The following is a 16,462-nucleotide window of genomic DNA, read 5'->3' as shown; positions in this document are numbered from 1 at the left end:
AACATTTAATTTTAAAATCTTTCTGTAGGCCTGTACATTATTATTTAATGCACAAATGAGTGGGGTCAAGTTAAACATTTTAGTTTGAATTTTATTTTATACTGTGCATTGTTGCAATGTGCTAAATAAATATTGGCATAATTTGTAATTGATTTATTCTTTGAAACTTTAATATTAATTTATGCAATTACAATGCCTTGATTTTAGTAAAGTTAGTAAACAGTCATAACCATAAATGCAATGGTACTAATAATTGGCATAATTTATTTCGGTGTTTCGGTTTTCGGTTTTCGGCCTTGGTTTCCTCTTTTTCGGTTTTCGGTTTCGGCCAAGAATTTTCATTTCGGTGCATCCCTAGTGTTTAGTAATCTTCGTAGGTTTATGCAGTCATGTAAAAGCGGTTGATTTAGGAGTTTGTTTGGCTTCTCCGTGTGGTCCTGTTCAGTATTGCAGCTTGACTCGTCTAAAATGAAAACAATCTCGTTGTTGTTGCTCTGTACACATCCTATACACTGTGAATTCTGTAAGTTTTTTTTTTTTCTTTTCTCCACGAGTGCTTAGGTGTGTTTAAATGTATTATATAATAGAATTATATGGACTCCTTATATTTGGTTATTTGGTGTCCTTTTGGAGTCTCCAATGAACCTTGAAGCTTGCAGAAAATATTTTTTTCTGATTGTTTACTTTGATGGATATAGCAAATGATGACAAAATGAATGTATTAATGAGATAAATGGCGTATGGTTAATTTCACGATAAGTGTGCGATTAATCACGATTAATCATGATTAAAAAATAATCGTTGACATCCCTAATAAATATATACATACATACATCCACACGGATGCACACTACTGTTCAAAACCTTTTTTAAAGGAATTAATACCTTCATTCACCATGGACGCAATTGACCAAGTGACAGTTAAAGGCACAATTTGTAATTTAAATTATTACATATGAATACTAATTTAAAAACCACTAGAACAAGGTTATATTTTTTGTTAACTTGTGTACTTACATTATGCCAAATGTTTCCAACAATGTTTGAATCCAGAGAAATCAGCTATATTAACAAGTGTAACGGCCCATGTCATTGCGTCACCTGTCAATGATGTCATATCCGTGTTAAACTTGATTTCTGGTTTAACTTCTGTGGAAACCATGTTTTATTAGACAGGTGAGCAAACGTTTGGATACCTTTATTGACAGAAATCGAATCATTGTTATATACCAGCTCAACACAGTTAGTCTTGTTTTCTCGATTTACTGTGAGTAACATGTTTGCCTTCCATTGGCTGTGGAGGTGAAGACAACAACTCCCATGATTGCATGCTTATTCCTGGCGTCACCAGGCTACGCCTTTTGTTATTGTATTGAATAAGCGACCTCTAGCAGCAAAACTTACATACAGTGCCTTTAAGACTTTTAAATTACAAAATACTCTATTTAAAATAAATGCAATATACTTTCTTTTCATAAAAAAATCCAGGGGGAAATAAACACCTGTGTCTACAAAACTATTAAGCAGCAGCAGCAGTGTATATAGATATTTAATTTTATATATTTAAATATGCAACATTAAACTTCAATTGCATTTTTATGAGCTTTAACTCCAGACTAGGGCTGTAACGATTTGGCCAAAAACAAAAACCTCGATTAATTGAACATTTGACCTCGATTACGATTAATGAACGATTATTTTGCTTTTTTTTTTTTGCCCTCATAAGGTTTTTGAGTAAGTTCACTGATAAGGTTTGTACTGTAAATAATTTCTACCATTAAAGGTGGAATTTTTTTTTCTAATGAAAAAGTGCATTGTGATTTTAAAATACTTGAAGGAAACGGTTCACTTTCAGCAGTTATTGTCTATGGAGCAGATTTCTGTTTGTTGTACATCAGATACAGATAAATTAACACTGTAGGCCTACATTACATTTATTTGAATGCATTAATGAGAGAGAGATTGTGTGTGTGAATTACTCATACCGTCTCTATTCATTATGAAGCTGTGGTTTGTACTTACTTCAAAGGTATTAAAATGTATGCCTATAACGGTTGAGTTTCTAAGCTACTTTAGTGACTTTACTTTAGTCACAGCTTCTGTCTGAGTGTTCGTTTGTCAAAATATATCAGGCATTAGTTCAACATAATACACATCTGATGGTCGAAACTCGCTTTAATGTTCAAACTGGCAGGTCTTAAACCACATACAAATGACAAAGCTTCACCAGGATGCAGGTGAAAGAGGTCTGCCTTCAGGGCGCGCGCGCGCGCGCGTTTTCAGAGACGCGACACGGCTCGGCTCTGTGTTACTGAAAAAAGCTGAGCACTGAACGGAGAAGTTTTCCGTATTGTTGTTTTTGAATAGTTCACAATCGCTTTAAATGTTGAAACTGGCAAGCCTTTAAACGCATTTACTTGACAAACTTTATGAGCACGAAAGTGAAAGCGGCTTCGGGGCTTGCGCGCGCCGTCTCTGTGTGTGTGTGTGTGTGTGTGTGTGTGTGTCAGCGCGTAGGCTATAAGAACAGCAATTAACTGACCTGTATATAAACTGTGTAAAACATGCAGTTACTATAGTGATTCTGGGCATCTATAAACACAGATAACTGCTCCTGCATCTCTCTGTGTGCCTTCAAACTGCACTTGATGTGACTGATGGGGCGGAGTCACGTGAAAACCGAAATAACCGACATGGGAAAAATACGTCGGTTAGAGATTCTGAATGTCGGTTTCGGTTATTTTTCGATTAATCGTACAGCCCTACTCCAGACAATTCAGAATCTCGCCATGGCAATCTTTTTGACTTCCATTCAGAAACCAACACAAACTCTGTCCGTCTTTCTTCTCTAGTCAGTCACTGAAAGCATCTCAAACTAAAGCATTAAAGCATATATGCTGCTTTATCAAAGCAACTCACAGGAAAGTGCAAATATTTGATCTTGACTCATAAAATTCCAGGGTATTCAAGATAGTCTAAGTCTAAAGCTAAAAGAAGTAAACTGTCAAGCGCCAGTAACTGTAGAGGTATTTAGTTGAATGGGCTAGTTTATGTTCATACTAAACACACATAGACAAGTGTTCTGGACTGGAGTCACTATGACAGGCGCTGTTTCTCAGGATTTACTGGAAATCCGTCAGTGCTCTGCATTTGAGCCTGGGACAGGTCATGGCAGGTCCTCTCTGTACTCGTCTTCCCTCTCTGCTTTATGGGCCCCACCTGCCTAATGTAATGGAGCTTGTATGGGGGTTGCTGTTCTCTGTCCTTAGTGTTTCATTTTTCTGTTAGCTTCCCATCCCCCCCCCCCCCCTCAACCATCAACACTGCAGCTTACCTGACAAATTCATACTTGTGTGTGTGTGTATATATGTGTTAGCAGCTTTTTGTTCATAAACAAATCCGAGTATTAATTAAACAATTATACACTCTTTCACAAACCAACTATTATTTAATTCGCTTTAGTCTCTCTTTTCCATGCAACTGCTTTCCTGCCTTTAAAGATTAACTATAGTGCGATTATAGCAAATTATAGCATTTGAGTGGACATCATTGGTTGGATCTATTGAATGAAGACGTCCCCCTTCGCTGAAGGAGTTACTACTACTCTACTGTCTAGTTAAAGGGTTAGTTCACCCAAAAATGAAAATTCTGACATTAATTACTCACCCTCATGTCGTTCCAAACCCACAAGACCTTCGTTTATCTTCGGAACACAAATTAAGATATTTTTGATAAAATCCGAGAGCTTTCTGACCCCTCCATAGACACCAATTTAATTATTAATTTGGAGCGACATGATGGTTATTAATGATAGAATATTTTCATTTTTGGGTGAACTAACCCTTTAAGAGTGTGAAATGTCCAACATTCCAAATGTTGTTGTTGTTGTTTTTTGTTTGTTTGCTTTAGTTATATGTAAGGCTGCATTTACACTTGGCATTAACAAGCGACCTGTATCCGGATGTTGTCCACATACACATTAAAAAGACAAGTGTAAACGCGTTTCTGATCGGAATACTATTCGATCAGCGTGTCCTGGTCTAGAGGTAGTCGGGTAGTCTAGATCGAATCTCAGTGTAATGTAAACGCAATCCAGCCATCGTATCTGCATTCACAGGTCGACGTCATATAAATCCCCGCCCAGTCTTAAAGGCTGTTGGAAAATAATGGACGGACGCAGTTTTGACAAGAAATTAAACGTGTTTCACCTTGACAATGATTAAAAACAGGTTATTTACACTTGCATGATATCCTCTGTGCCATCTTTCATTTTAATTGTGCAACAATATCTGAATGAGGTCATTGTCAGCGCTGCCGGTGTAAATCAGTCGTGGGATCCAAATTAATTTATTGCTTCAGCATGTTTATTATAAATAATATTCCAGTTTTGTCAACAATATGCATTGTACGCTACTTTCTTAGCACTTAAACCTGGACGATATGACTCATTTAACATGGTCAACACAGTTAAATAATCAACTTTGGAAATATTTCTTTATTTAAAAAAACTTTGATCTGAGACTGGAGACGGTATCAGAAAGTAAGTGAATGAGAGCAATGCAAGGCAAGTTTTTAGGTTTACTCGTACATCAATAAACGATGTGCTGCATAGCCTACCCTTGTTTAGTTCTAATTATTCTAATTAATGCTCTTTGTGATGTGCTGTAATGTTGCATAATTTCTTTAATAAAAAGGTTGTCAGATTCTGACATTTTCTGCATGTGACACGTAGCCTAGAGTAGCCTATATAAATGCTTGCCGGCTCTCGTGTCAGAATAAAATTTTTCTTTGTTTATCATACAGGATTAATATTGGAAATCTTAAACTGGTAAATTAAGTACCCTATATTTGAGATGTATATATTGAGTGTATATGAATACATCACAAAAATCCAGTGCTGTATGGGCACTACCTATTGATAGAGGTTAAAGCGAAAGTTGTTTTACACTACGCTATAAAGGCCTATTACAGACCTCATTTAAATATTTTGCAGGAATCAAAAATCCGATCAGTTATCCAGATACAGCGACCACTTGCATGTGAACAAATGTAAACGCGCTGTCCTGATTGACTGATGATCCAATCTGCTTGATCCAATCACGGTGATCGCATGTTAATGCCAAGTGTAAACGCAGCCTAAGAGCTATATGTAAGGGACTATATTTCATATATTTACTATTTTTTATGTGTGAACAGCTTGTAATGTAGGCTAACTTTTAAAAAAAAGAGACCGTCCCAGCTGATTTCCTAGGTTGTCTATGAAAGTCTATAGACTGATATTTATGTGACGATTTTGGGATGTTTTTGCCAGGAAAATCAAAAAGACACCGCGTTTACACACACTCCCTAGTAGGGATTGACCGGTATATCGGTTTCCCGAAAGTCCCTGTGAAGTCAAAATTAAATATGTGTTCTGAGTCATGTTATTAACCACACAGCCAAATTTGAATCATAAAAAGATCCGCCAAGTAAATAAAATAGCTTATCAAAATCTTGAAAAAATAAGCAGCATTCTCTGCTCTCAAACGTTGGGGGCGTGTCCGCTGTCTGCGCTGAAACCACGCCCACTCGCGGGAAAGCTGCCGTAAGCACAGTAGCACACAAGACGACAACACTCACATACAGTTCACGACGGCACCAGATGTCGGCGGGACGGGAGGATGAAGGCCGGCGCGGGAGATAATCGGTTCGGCCCCATTCTGCAGCGGATTATCAGTGAATCACAGTTGTCTCTGATGAAACTTTGTAAAACTATCCGGTGTAAAGTCACTGCAGAGGCAGGTGTTGGTGGTGATCCTCAGCTCTCCATCAAGGTAGCTGTTCACAAAATTAATCCACCTCTTCTTGATATCATCATTTTTGTTTTGTAAGTTGTAGGCTGTAGTAACTAACGGTACTGACAGTAACTTGTGATCGAACTGATGCGAATGTGCTCTAGTTATGATAGTGTTAGGGGAGGGGCATCAACTCACCGGGTTGTTGCTCCAGAATATAGGCTAGTCACCGTATGTAACTTTAAACAAGAAGGCACATAAACCTTCAAATAATCGACATTGGTATCGGTTATAAAAAAAAACAATATCGGTCAATCACTACTCCCGAAAGCCTCTCTTCCCTTTAATGAGACATGAAACGAATACAATGTTCAGGATCATGTCGAAAGAGCCATTCTGTACTGTAATGTCAATGTGTCATGCAAAGAGAAAAGGGATTGATTCAAACTATATAGATAGTCTCACATTGTCAGATCTAGAGCTGCACGATTGATCGTTAAAAGATCGCGATATCGATTCAAACGCCACGATCTCATTCCTAAACGACAACGATTCTCCCAAGTCTTTTAAACCTTTGACAGAATCACACCTGAACAATCAAATCTGCGTTTGCACTGCCGCTGACCCAGAGAAAGCAGTTGTCATGTATGAAACAGCTTCAAAAACAGTCTTTTCAACCACACAGTATAATTTCTGTGTTCATATTCATATTAAATCACACAAGTTTCAATTTACAAATTCAAACTTCGAATCAAAATCAACTTCAGAAAGTAACATGGCGCTTCAAATAATGATTGTGTCAATTACATCGTTACACCAACAGGTGGCGACAAGCAAAAATGTATTGTTGCATTATTCATTCAAGAGATTGGTTTTAAAAATGCTAATTCATACAGTAAACAAGTGAAGTATTTATGAATGAGTCATTGAATCAATAGACTGCAGGAATTAACATTTTGTCTCTAGTAAATTACATGTTATTTTGTTTAGTTGTCTTCAGAATCATGATTTGTTTGAAACAAAAATTCAAAATCAATTTTTCCACAGTCGTGCAGCTCTAGTCAGATCTATAGTCTATAGTCTCAAATATACTTCATAATCAAACTATCATAGCGGTGTCATTCAACATGATGCCGGTGAATTGCATTCACATATTTAAATTTATCTAAACATCAACAACATATCGCTGCAAAGGTATTTCTAACTTCTTTTTACTTCCATGCAAAGAACAAAAAAATAACTTTGCTGTGAGTATATCGGGGCCTTGAATCACTTTCAGCCTGTTCAGTTGTATGATGCAAGCAATACGTTGCTGGCTGCAGTTCACTTATCGGCCACCGGTTTTGCTAATAACAAGGGTTTCTGAATTCTACATATAGCTCCTTTAAATAAGAGCATCATCTGGGTATTCGAAGTGCACTTTTTCTTGTTGCAATTTTTAGTGTATACACACTACCCACACTATTTGTGACCCTGGACCACAAAACCATGCAGTCATAAGTCGCACGGGTATATTTGTGGGAAAACATCATTATTCCAGAAATCATTAGGATATTAAGTAAAGATCATGTCCAATAAAGATAGTTTGTATATTTCCTACTGTAAATATATAAAAAAGTATTATTGGTAGTAATATGCAAAGGACTTCATTTGTACACATTTAAAGGTGATTTTCTCGGCCAAATATTGTCCTATCCTAACAATAGCCTACTTCAATGGAAAGCTTATAATTCAGCTCTCATATGATGTATAAATCTCAATTAAAAAAAATTGACCCTTATGACTGGTTTTGTGGTCCAGGATCGCATTTATACTACAAAATGGCATAGAATATAGTGCATATGTATCAAAAAAGACTGCTTTGAACATTGAATCTAATTTCCATTTACAAATGAACTGGGACATTTTATTTATGAACAAAGTGAATAAACTGGGACATTGTTTTGTATTTGTGAACAAACGAAATGTTTTTTTTTTTTTTACATTTCAAATCTTATGACTCCTCAGCTCCCATGGTATGTGATAGTGAAGTAATTGCTACATAAGTAGTAAAGTGTGATTTTGCTAGCGTTTCATAAATACTGCGTGTATTCAGCCATTCTGCTTATCTGGCATACTTTTTGCGTACAATGTAGGCTATGCAAATGAAGCGGGGACTCACTTCCTGCCACCTACTGGCGTAACGACGTAGCTTGCAGAAAGAGTCACTAAACAAATCAGAACAAACATTTTTGGTGACAAACTTAAAAAGACTGACTCTAATTAATAAAATGTATGTGTCTATAATCTCGGACATGAACCCACAATATGCACAGACTGCCAAAACGAGCTCGCCTCAAACTTCCTGACCTCTAGGCTACTCGGCATCCCTCCGTTCCCTTACAGCACACAAGTCAAAAATAAACACCAGATTTTTAGGCCAAGGCAAAAACAGGACTTTCCACTTCTAATATAGGCCAAAATATGAGCCATGTAAGGTTAAGCTTCAGTTAAAAAAACATCAAACGTGTTTAATTGTGCCTGTCATCGTGTGTTAACGCAGCTCGCATCTCTAATAACGGCTGTCAACATTAATAGCAACGGCTTGAAATACTTTTTCTATTCGCGTCCGTGCCGACAGTAGTGCAAGTCGAGACACAAACTGCGTCAAAAAAAGCAACACGTTACGATACAGAAATTAAAATTTAACACGGTATGTCTGACAAGCGAACATGGACTTCATAATTACAGTCCCACCCCGGACTTTCTTGGAATATTCTGTCCAAACGCACGAAGAAACGCGTTCATGGTTAAGCACAGGGAAACTGCTTCATGTATAAATAAAACCAAATTATATAAACTCTAACCGTCCCAAGATCTCCTGTACTCTGCTGTATTGTTCTCATAGAAAGCAACTTTTCCTGTTTGAAAACAATATTCTAGGATACATCGGGTGTAACGTTACGTGGCGAGGAATTTAAATCGATTTGACATCGCACGCGCGCGACAAATTAAGTGCAGATACCACGTAAATGTTATTACTGCAAACTTTACTTCGCTACATAGTGCGATGCTGCTGACGTAGAACATTACAATCTGAATACTGAGGGAATCTCTGGTTCAGCCCCCTAAAATAAGAATGAGAACATAAGAACATTCAGTTGTCGCTCGGCTACTAAACATCCGTCGTTTGGAAAGTCCCGGTTAAGTTTACAACCGCATCGCTACGAGGCTATATGTCCTACATCAGCCACAAAATAGCTTCACTAAAATCACCGCAGTCCGGTATCGAGCTCCTCCGCTGCAGCGAACAGGAGGGGGAGGAGGGTAGCAAAGTTGCCGCAGTTTGGAGTTGTGTCTGGGGGCAAGCGTCGACCTTTCAGCTCCCCTTCCACTAAACTAGCTTAATAGCACCGCTTCGAATTTCTCTTACCTTGAGCACCAGGAGAAGATTAGTGAGATTTTCGGAGGTAGCTCTCTGGAAGGACAATCTACTCAGCCGCGTTTGACTTTTTGAGGATGAATAGATCAGCTCTCAGCAGGGTCCTCGCTAGTTCCTTCACTCACCCCCCTTCCTTGCTCCGCAAGATCAAACCATTACATTCCTTCGAGATCCAAACAATGAAAAAGGTGGGTTTTCCTTTGCCAAGAAAGACCCACCCCTAGAAAGACTACGCCGCCTGTGACCGCAGAAAGAACGCCCTGCCCGGCTAATACGGTCCCGCCTTCCACGGGCCCGAGGAGTATGGCGGGCGGGAAGGTCCAAAATTAAGACTACTGATTTGTCTTGGGAAATCACTATGCTATAGTGATTTGCTACTGACTTACCCACTGATAAGCCAGCGGTGGATCTGTATAAGCACTTATCTCACATGGCAGACGACTGACTCACCTCACGCGGCGGGCGACTCACTTTCCTCACACAGCGACTGACTCTCCTCACGCAGCGGGCGACTCACTTTCCTCACCAAGCGACTGACTCTCCTCACGCAGCGGGCGACTCACTTTCCTCACCAAGCGACTGACTCTCCTCACGCAGCGGGCGAGTCACTTTCCTCACCAAGCGACTGACTCTCCTCACGCAGCGGGCGAGTCACTTTCCTCACCAAGCGACTGACTCTCCTCACGCGGCGGGCGACTCACTTTCCTCACACAGCGACTGACTCTCCTCACGCAGCGGGCGACTCACTTTCCTCACAAAGCGACTCACTTTCCTCACCAAGCGACTGACTCTCCTCACGCGGCGGGCGACTCACTTTCCTCACCAAGCGACTGACTTTCCTTTCCTCACTCTTGTAGGCCTACAATATTATAATAAAATGTATACCCTTTTCAAACACTGTAATGGTGCAATAACAAACTACATTCAGTAAACTTTATCATTTTTGTGACACAAATGTAATTTGTTCTGAATCTGAACCAATATTCCAGTCAGTGTTCTGTAGCCTAATTGATTTTCATGGCATTTTTTACATTTATAAATTTAATAAATGTAGGCCGTCATCTTTCATGTCATCTATGTATATCTATGTCTATTGTTATTGTGCATAAAACATTATGCAAGTAGCCTCCTATGGCTGACATGGCTAATATTTTAAGAAAACTTGTCAATTAAGTGGATAGTGGTTCTTAGTTGCTATGTAGGGTGTGGTGATTTTTGTCAGATCAGAGATCATGTTACCTTTTTATAAATCAGGATTTTTGCAGGTCAGGTCAGTGAAGTAACTACTGGTTAATGGGTCGTGTTAGTCACTATTTATATTGGCACGCTATGTATATTTTCATTATTAGGCTATTTGTTTACATATTCATAGCCACTGTGGTTCAGGCAATGCGTAGGGCCTACATTGATTATCTTCACTGAATTTCTATATTTATAACAAAACGAGATATAAATTAAAAAATATTTATTTTATGTATGTATATTATACATAGGCTATTATATAATATGTATATATTAAACATATTAATATGTGTGTCAGACAACAAGTGTGCATATATATATGATTATCATTGTAATACAATTAAATATGACATAAAACACAACCCATTCTCACATTTTTGGTAAATGTCAGTTCATGTGTGATCAATAAAAGAAAAGTGTTTGGCAAAACACTTGGGAAATAGAGAGACAAAAGCTTTTTCCAAATGGTTTTTTTTTTAAAGCGATTTAAAATGTGCATTTAAACGATATATTAATGCTCTTTTTATTGTTTTATTAATATATGTTTTAAAACATTAATTAAATAAACAGTTTTAAATGTGTCTATTTATTTATAGCCTACATTTAAAATGTTTTTGTAAATGTATTGTTTTATTAAACTACATTTAAAAACACAAATTAAATAAACAACTTTAAATATGACTATTGATTTGTCCATTTAAAAGTGATTTATTTATATAAGTTTTTATTTTTTAAAAATGATTAAATCGATATATTAATTCTTAATTTTATTTTAAGTGCATGGTACGCTGGTCCTCCATACATTTGTCCTGTATGTAACATTTTAGAATCCATAAAAAGTAGGCTACAGTAAAATGTTCGGTCAAATAACAACAATCTTTAACAAATGCCTTAACATGCAGTCAAGCCAGTCGTGTGTCGTGGCCGAGAACGCATGCATTCAGATAATTCAAACAAAGTTATTAATTCTGGTTTCAGCCTTCAATAACATCAAATCTATCAAAAACATCAAACACTATACTAAAAAAAAAAATTCTTAGAGACAGATGCAGCTGTAACCTTAACTTATTTGTGTAACCTATATTCAGTGATGCCAGTAACGCGTTACTCTAATTTGACCACTTTTTCCAGTAACGAGTAATCTAACGCGTTACTATTTCCAAACCAGTAATCAGATTAAAGTAACTTATCCAAGTCACTGTGAGTTACTTTTTTTTGTCATTTTCCTTAGTAAAAATATATATTTTTGCTTTCTTGTTTTGTCTCAGCAGGGGTTTTCCTGCATAGAGAATTACGAGGCGGCCGCTCCGTCTGTCGACAAAACTCAAGACAGGCAGTCACTTGCTCAGATTAGGCATGTCGTGATAATTAAATAATCATCAGAAATATATATTGTCACATTATCCTTCAGCAATCATTATTAGTATATTATTATTTGCTAGTAGCCTACAAAGTCATCTAAAGCCATTCCATAGCTGAATGTCTTTCCTCCGCTGTTGCTGTCCATCATTCTCCGTTCAGCATTCAAACTGCGCGTCGCGTTCGGTTCCAGTCAGCAGCAGCACGGTAAAGCTCACTCCATATGATATATTCCCGTTATAATACTTGATATGTTGATAAAATAATTTATCTTCCTGGAGTTTATCTTGCGGTTTCTGAAAGATGTTGTGCTCGCTGACAACACAAGGACTATTAATTAGCATCACACGCACAATAACCAGAATTAAAAACTGTGAAGAAACAAATTATCAGTGAATGTTTGGACCGATAGGCTACATAGTAGACTAGGATTTGTGGGCTCGACGCTCATCTTCTCTTTATGCCGTGAACTCTTCAATGTGCACTCGCGCTGCACTGCACACTCTGATTCCATGTTGCTTTAAGCGCATCATTCTGCACCCGGGATGCGCATAAGCGCTTTGTTGCCGCTCTGTTTTGAAGCGTTTCATATATTTTCATAGTTTTGTGCACTTAAAGATTATTAAAAATAAAAAATATATTGTTCTCACGGATCGATCATATATTTGTTGTCCCTTTACAGAGCTGCACATTACGTTTACAATAAAATATAAATCTTGTAATTTTATATTATTTGTGTAGGCCCATATAATTATTTACATTCATATATAAATATAAATTAAAAATTAAATATAAATTGTTTTTCATAAATGTATTTAATAAAAACAAAGTAATTTGTACCTTTTCATTAACATGTTTAGGGTTTTATGTTTAGTGTTTTATGTTTAGTGTAGTGTAACATGTTTTATGTTTAGTGTTGGCAAAAACGGTTGTCATTTTTATGTTGAGGCTGCAGAGGTGTTGTCGGCAACTGATGAATGTAACTAATAAAGTAACTTGTAATCTAACTTAGTTACTTTTAAAATCAAGTAATCTGTAAAGTAACTTAGTTACTTTTAAAATCAAGTAATCTGTAAAGTAACTAAGTTACTTTTTCAAAGTAACTGTGGCAACAATGCCTATATTTAACTTCTTTAAATAGTCTAGCTTAACTGATGCCGTCTTAACGATTTTAGAATTCGTTTAGAGCTTTATGGTTTAAAGTAAACCAACTTTATTTATTATTTGGATTGGTCTGAGATAAAATTATAGTACATAGGCCTATTAATACATATAGGCTATTTATACAATTATTTTAACAAAGGGCATTGTTTTTGATTTTCACTTGTAGAGTAGCAAGATCCTGCATGAAATCGTGATTTTATGGCATTCATTTTATTTATTCAGATATTCAGTATTGGAAACTCCAACGGCCTTCCTTCGTTTGACAGACGTTTTTTTATTGACAAGCTGCAGATAATTTCAAGGCGCCATATTTCCTCATCATTTTTTCAAAATTGTGGGCCCTATATCCTACAATTATTTTTATTAGTAGCTAAGTGTCATGTTTTTTTTAATTTAATTTTTTACTTTGTTATAAACACTGTTCAGATCAATAGCCTACTTGATCAAGCAATATTCAGAAATTAAGCAGCTATTTTTCTGATTAACTTTTATTAGATTGTAAAAAAACAAACTTACAAAAATAAGAATGAATGTTTGAGAGGTAACATGTCTTTTCATAAACTTTAATGAATGTATATTTCTAATTGCACCATTACAGTGTTTGAAAAGGGTATACATTTTATTATAATATTGTAGGCCTACAAGAGTGAGGAAAGGAAAGTCAGTCGCTTGGTGAGGAAAGTGAGTCGCCCGCTGCGTGAGGAGAGTCAGTCGCTGTGTGAGGAAAGTGAGTCGCCCGCTGCGTGAGGAGAGTCAGTCGCTTGGTGAGGAAAGTGAGTCGCCCGCTGCGTGAGGAGAGTCAGTCGCTTGGTGAGGAAAGTGAGTCGCCCGCCGCGTGAGGAGAGTCAGTCGCTTGGTGAGGAAAGTGAGTCGCCCGCTGCGTGAGGAGAGTCAGTCGCTTGGTGAGGAAAGTGAGTCGCCCGCTGCGTGAGGAGAGTCAGTCGCTTGGTGAGGAAAGTGAGTCGCCCGCTGCGTGAGGAGAGTCAGTCGCTTGGTGAGGAAAGTGAGTCGCTTTGTGAGGAAAGTGAGTCGCCCGCTGCGTGAGGAGAGTCAGTCGCTGTGTGAGGAAAGTGAGTCGTCTGCCATGTGAGATAAGTGCTTATACAGATCCACCGCTGGCTTATCAGTGGGTAAGTCAGTAGCAAATCACTATAGCATAGTGATTTCCCAAGACAAATCAGTAGTCTTAATTTTGGACCTTCCCGCCCGCCATAGTGGAGTGGATCATACAGCGCCGAGCTCTAGAGGAAGCTTGAGGAATAACGGAAACCCAGTTTTATTTTTTAGCACTAATCAATACAGGTGTTACAAAAATGAACAATGTAAATAAGTGAAATGGAATATAGCCTAGTTAAAGTGAGTAAAACAAACAGTTACAATGATTCATATAAAAACGCACATAAAAAACAACATATGACAGCAGCAATATTCTCTCTATTGACTGAATATGTGACATGTCCATTCCACTGGCAGGCTATGTTGCAGAAGAAGAACATTTAAGCAATTCCCTGCATGCAAATAGTTCATATTATTCTAAATGTTTTAAATGGCATTTAATTAAAATTGTAATTAATTTGAATCAGTTTTAATTGTATTGTTGCACCATACCACACAAAATCATTAACATTACCATCCAGAAATAGTGTAACAAATAATAATTTATAATATTGTACCCTTAACTGTGTTGTTTTATTCAAAGTCATATCTTGATTATTGTAATTTTTGTGTAATTTTTATGCAGTTTGTGGTTGCAAAGCAAATACATTTTATTTAACCCAAAGGCAACATTGCAGGGCTAAATTAAACATATTTCCTAAACACTTAATAGTTGTCAGAAATAGTGCAAGCACTGCTGAAAAAAACACCAGTCCAGTAGAAAGTTGACTTCCAAAGCGGGATCTGAAAGCAGAATTTGATTGCTGGTGTACAGCCTCAACCCGCAAGCAACCACCAAAATCACAAACACTATTATATTTTTAGCAACTATGCTGTTTCAGCTTGCATTCTTTTTACTCTTCATTAGAGTCATTTCAAAGCAATGCATAGTGGTTTATCATTAGAAAACCAACTCACTCCACTTTATTGATGTTGTGAAGAGAGAAGGCGTGACTGTTATTTTCATATAGAGAAGTCAGGACATTAATATACACTCCAAATGCAAACAATCCCGTTTTTGGTCCAAAAAGAAAAAAAAGTATTTATTTCTGAAAGCAGCAGTACTACTGTGGTGGCCAAGTTTTATTCTTGTGCTGCAATTTACTAAATCACTCTGTGAACTCAGTGAACCAGGCATACATTTATCATTATTACAACATGAATGGTGTATGAAAAGGTCAAATCTGCCCATAATGGTAAGACAAGCAATCTGGGGCCATATTCACAAAAAACATCTTAAGGCTAAAAGTAGCTCCTAACTTGCCGATTTAGGAGAACTCCGATTTGAAACTAGGCTCTGGCTCCGAACCAGCACCAGCACTGCCTTGGTGGAAAAGGGGTGCCAGTGGTAAGATACAATGTTTTGTGAATACGGCCCCTGAACAGGTTTGTTGCTTTTAACATAATTAAAATAAGAGCCATTAATGAACCAGGCTCACTTTATCACAGTCCAAGCTTCATACATACTCTGTCGGGGATGGCAGTTAAAATTACTCTTTCTTCAGTGGCAGTGATCCTGAATAAGCACATGGCAGAAATAAAATGCTATAAACAGCTATAAATAGTTACACCTGCCATAGTCAAGTATAATTTTCAGCATATGCTTTGACTTGCCTTTTTTGGAAAACTTGTGCTGTATTATATTATCCTATTTATGTATTTGCCATTTAACAGCATTTTTTATATTTAACTTTGCCTATTTCAAATATATACTGTACTGGATAATATGTCTTAGTTGGCTGTCTCTTATTGCATGTTGCAAACATTAGGTTAAGAGGGTAACTTTGCCATATACGTTAATTTATTTCCAACATCATATTTAAAAAAAAGATGTCATGAATAGAAAATTATTGAAAATATTAAATCAGGATTGTCAGAATCAGAATGTGTAGTTTGTGCAAAAAAATGTTTGGCAAAACCAACAAGTTGAACGATATTCACTAACAAGTTTTTCAATTGGATTGGCGTCAATTCCCTGATCATTCTGATTCATTTTCAGTGAGTGAAGAACAAATGTATACTCACCCAGAAAATTATGTATTATGCATGTTATCATCTCTGACAGAGCACTTTGAAGCCACTCAGGAAAGTGAAGCTAGACTCTGCCTAAATTCCCTCTATAAAACCCAGTCAGCGGAAGACTGTGCATACATGCATCTCCACCCTGTCTCCTCCGCAAAATAATCACGGAGCTTACAATGAGTGTGTTCAGGTGTTGCAATCACTTCCATGGCCAAAGGTGTATAAAATCAAGCACCTAGGCATGCAGACTGCCTCTACGTGAAAGAATGGGTTGCTCTCAGGAGCTCAGAGAATTCAAATGACGGATGTATCATGAACGTGGTAC

At 37.3% G+C, this 16,462-nt stretch overlaps 1 protein-coding gene across 2 annotated transcripts in view; it reads right to left on the bottom strand.

The window, feature by feature from the left end:
- luzp1 (leucine zipper protein 1) overlaps nucleotides 1-9,485 on the bottom strand; it is a 56,882-nt gene extending 47,397 nt beyond the window's left edge. The window contains exon 1 of one of the 2 annotated variants that reach the window (XM_079833871.1): nucleotides 9,187-9,485. The gene's annotated coding sequence lies outside the window, so the exon portion shown is untranslated. The remainder of the gene's footprint in view (nucleotides 1-9,186) is intronic. The other variant, XM_079833872.1, reaches the window with a different exon arrangement.
- Between the last annotated feature and the right edge of the window lie 6,977 nt (nucleotides 9,486-16,462).

This window comes from Gobio gobio (genome assembly GCF_949357685.1).
Source record: "Gobio gobio genome assembly, chromosome: 13".
Taxonomy (NCBI): Eukaryota; Metazoa; Chordata; class Actinopteri; order Cypriniformes; family Gobionidae; genus Gobio; species Gobio gobio.
This window is presented reverse-complemented; position numbering and strand designations above follow the sequence as displayed.